Source organism: Octodon degus, unplaced genomic scaffold (assembly GCF_000260255.1).
Source record: "Octodon degus isolate 3935 unplaced genomic scaffold, OctDeg1.0 scaffold00210, whole genome shotgun sequence".
NCBI classification, from domain to species: Eukaryota; Metazoa; Chordata; class Mammalia; order Rodentia; family Octodontidae; genus Octodon; species Octodon degus.
The window spans coordinates 2,184,527-2,189,140 of NW_004524786.1; the positions used below are offsets into that span (position 1 = coordinate 2,184,527).

General features: G+C 46.4%; 1 pseudogene; it reads right to left on the reverse strand.

Moving 5' to 3' along the window:
- Positions 1-3,653: 3,653 nt before the first annotated feature.
- Positions 3,654-3,971, reverse strand: LOC105744032 (annotated as a pseudogene).
- Positions 3,972-4,614: the final 643 nt, after the last annotated feature.

A 4,614-nucleotide genomic window follows, 5' to 3' on the forward strand; every position in this document is an offset into this window, starting at 1 on the left:
GTTGTAAAATTTTACAATACTGAAATTTTCTTTCGGAGATTTTTTTAAAGATATACTTCCTCTCACCTCTAGACTCCCTTTCTCACTTGAGTTCTTTGTAGTTATGACTAAGAAGCACATATAGGGCTAAATGAAACTTTTCCCCTAAGTAGATGAAAGCTCCAATCAAATACTTATCTTTCTTAAGGCCCACTTTTCACCCCTTTAAAATGAGGTAATAGTATCTCCTACCTCATAAAGTTATTACCCAAAGACGCAACACAAGAAATATGCACTCAAGAAAACGTTTTGCTTTTGTTTTTGTAGCTAGCCGCTCACTATAGTTAAGGCTGGTCTTAACTATGTGGCCCAGACTAGCCTTGAAGCCACAGACCCTTTCTGCCTCGGCTTCCCAAGTGCTGGGATTACAGGTGTGTACTGTCACACTTGGCTGGAGGGGAAGTTTTCAACAGTCAGTATAAACAGAGGGAATTTCCTTAGCAAGACAAAAGCAGGCAGGCAGCCCACTGCGCCCAAAGCTGGCTGAACCCCTCAAGCCTGCATGCAGCACTGCCTGCGTAGCCATGAGGAGGGGCTATTCCCAATCCCCCTAAGCTGGCCTGGCCCAAGACACCAAGCATTCTCACCTTGTAGAACACAGTGTTTTTAGTAAGGAAGTCCGGTGTAACAGCTGGAGATGAGGTCATGTGACACCCTAGGTAGCCCAGATCCAGGTCTCCAGACTCAGGAGCTGGACTCCCGCCTCAGGCAACCTGCAGCCACAGGTGCGGCCTCAGACCAGGCACCCCCCCCCCAGGTCCTCCCCACCCTAGCTGCAAGCAAATAAACAGTAGTTGTTCTAAACCACAAAGTTTAGAGTTGGTAAATTCAGTAATACAAATTTACAGGCACGCTTTGTGCATTATTGTATTTCCATAATGCATATTCCTGGCATTTCCTAAATACACTCTTCAGTCTCAATGTCACCATCAGTGAATGTATCACAGCTAGATGTGACAAGTTTATTTTTTATGACTACATATATTTTCTAATTCCATAAAAACACTGAACCATATCTCAGAAAGACCTTGGCCACATTATTTAGGTAGGAAGACAAATCATACTCCAAAGGCAAAATAACTTCAATGATACTCAAGTGAAAATTTGCTAAAATTATCACAGTTTAACAAAAAAGAGGCAGGTACAAAGCAGCTTGGTTGAAACTGAAAGTAACTAGTTAAGAAAAAATGAGCAAGAGTGAGATAATTCATTTAAAAAGTAAATATCAAAATATATTCCGTCCTTTAACACTTTTTGATCCTGACACTTTCTAAATACAGATAATCAAAACCTTCATTTGTTGTCGGGTTTTTGTTTGTTTGTTTGTTTTTGACATAGGGTCTCATTAGGCAGCTCAGACTCATAGTGATCCTCCTGTCTTAGCCTCCCCAGCACTGGGATTACCAAGTGCTGGTGCAGCACATGGTACCAGGATCAAAGTCTGGGTCCTTGCACTTGCTGGGCAGGATCTTAGACCACCCAGGTATCTCCCCAGCCCCAAAACCCTCTTTAAGGGGTTGCTGTCAGAAGAAATTCCTGTATTTCAACATACACTTAAGAGGCGCTTTTTTTTTGGTGCAGAACCAGGGATTGAACTCAGGTCCTTGCGCTTGCCAGGGAAGCGCTTACTCTGAGCCATCTCCCCGGCCCCTAAGAGGTGCCAATTCTATAGCTGTGAGTTCTGAAGGCTCCTTTAAAAAACAACATTGTACTGAGAGACCGGTAGTAAAGGGATACAACTGGGTGAAACCGCAGTACTGTCCGTTCTGGTCAAGGTACGCGGTCTCATCAGTTTCAGGTTGGTCAAAGTAGTAAAAAGGGTTCTACCCTTAAGCAATTCTACATCTGGAGGGGAAAATCACTGGCGGCTCCTACAGTCATGACTAACTGCGGTGCTGCTGTCAGCACTGCCAGTATTACTGCACCCTTACACTAAGGACCAGGACATACTAAGGATGAGTTGGTCACCACCGCATCCTCCTCAGCTGCTGTCAGGCACTGGTCGCATGTGGCCTTCACAGCAGCTCAGCAAGTTGTGTGCTCCATTTTACAGATGAGGCAGCTGAGGTCCAAGCTCGATGGAAGTTACACCCAGTGCGAGTGCTTGTGACTTAAACACCCCCCTTTGCCTCCATACCATGCAATTCTTAATGACTGTACAGGATGTCAACAGGTAAGAAAGTCCTACCCCACAGAAGCCAGGCACAGCGTGCAGTGCTGTCTTTACGGACGATGTCTCTAAGTGTTCTTCATCGGGGCTGGAGAGATGGCTCAGTGGTCTAAAGCACCTACTTGAAACAAGCTTGGCAAAGCACAGGAACCGCGGTTCGATCCCCAGCACCACATGCCAGCCAGCCCCGCCCCCTGGTGGGCTGAGCTGGCCACACACACACACACACAATAAATAAATGTAATAAATAAAAATAAATAAATATTAAAAAATAAATAAATAAATAAATAAAATTTTAAAAAAAAAAGTGTTCTTCATCAACTGTTACTTAGCCCTGCATGTTTTTTTCCCCATTGGAAGGGTCTGGAAAACATTCCTGTTTACCAGAGACCCAGAAAACGCAACGGCAGTGAGGAAGCACATCTCACTTCTCGGCCTTTACAGCATGGTCTGCCAAAGGACGCAGGCCTCGCAGGAAAGAGGGCTCCTCCAGCAAGACGCAGGAGGTGCATCCCGTGGATGGTCTTCCTTCAAGGTGCTGCCACTATTCTCCCGACTCTTTTCCAGCAGGCTCAGATGCCCTGAGGGCGGTTGGCATGGCACGTGCTGCTGGGGGTGGAACCGCAGTCCCCTGTACCTGCCTGAGCTTGCCTAAACAGGCACTTTGGACTGATGAGCTATCTCGCTGGCCCTATTTTCCTGATTCTGGGAGGCAGACATTCTAGCTGGAGAGAAACAAGACAAACTAGAGAGCACACAAAGCTCACCCACTTGTTCACCAATTTCCTATTATCCAGTATCAGTCCTTATAGATGTGATACGCAAGGTTTCTACATTAGGAAACACCCCTTACACACACTTTCAACTACCTTCTTTTTCCAAGTATCATCTGACTTCAATAAAACATTGAGTGCACAGAGTTCTAGGGATAGGGCCCAACTGACTCAATCTTTTATTAGTGGGTATTTGCATTACTTTATCTTTGGTACGCACACCTCTGCACACCTAACCAGTCGTTACTTTAATTTCCTGCATGTGGAGCTTGCAGCAATTCTCTCGCCCCTGAGTGCTGGGGTTACAGGCATGAGTCACTAATGCACCCAACCCAAATTTAGTTTTATAAAATAAAAATCTTTAAATACTGTAATAATTTTTTTTTTTTCCAGAACCGGGGATTGAACGCAGGCCCTAGTGCTTGCCAGACAAGCTCTTATTCTACTGAGCCATCTCCCCAACCCCCTAAATTTTTATACCTCTTAATATCTAGATAAAAAGCAAGCAATTTTTTAAAGTTATCTTATCTCTGGATACCTAAAATATCAGCTCATGCATTTGCTATGCCATTAACTTTCTACACGGAGAGGGAAAAGTCTTAAAGTATCTGAAAGCTTTTAGTGGTTTTCTTTTCTTTTCTTTTTTCTGCAAAGCTTTATTCCGGAGGGGCTCAGTCCTTCTTGGCAGCTGCCTTCCTCATGGCGGCCAGCATGTTGCTCAGCTCCTCACGCTTCTTCTTGGCGCGGTTGTGTGTCCCCAACCTTTTCTTGATGAACTTGAGGGTGCGCTTGTCCCTGGAGACCTTGAGCAACTCTGTGGCGCCCCGCTCGTTGGGGGCGAAGTCGCATACCTCCTGGATCATGTCCCGCACGAACCTGGTGTGTTTGGTGTGACATCCGCGGCGGCGGCTGTGCCTCAGTTTGCTCACATTCTTAGTCACCTTGTGGCCCTTGCTGAGGCCCACAGCCATGGGATAGCGGAGGGCCATGGCTACTTTTTCAATGGTTGCTGTGGCGGAAGGCAGTGGTTTTATTTTCAACATGGTGTTTTCAAAAGCAAAAACAAAACTCCAAGAACATACTTGGCTACAAAACAAAGAAACAAACACAACAAAACTAACAAATCAGTAGACAAAGTCCTCCAAGGGCAAGGAAAAAAGACAAAAAGAAACCAATCAGAGCTGCTAGAAGGTGGCCGCAAAGGGTCAGGAGACAGTGACAAGGTGAAGCTTTGCAACGGCCAGGTAGGATTACCTGTGCGTGCTCGGCACACGTCGACCAGAGGCAGCCTCCAGGGGCCAAGGCACAAGAGGGATCTTCGTGTGCTTTGATTTAACCCAACATACCACGCAGAAAGAGGCAGGAGGCGGCCTGGACCAGGTTTCCCCAAGGGAAGTGTCAGGGGGCAACCAGCGGCCAGCGCTGATGGCTTCCCCTTCTGGCCAAAGGAGGTACCCAGAAGGTCAAGCATGAGGCGGCTGGCGACCACACACGGCAAGCCATCCCCTTCTACCGAGAACGAGGCAAGGTGGAAGCACTTTCAGAAGCAAACCCAATTAACTGGTGACACATTCTAACGTCTGCTCTCACCTGCAGAGGGAAGGCCACACACTGTGACTAACAGCTCTGTAA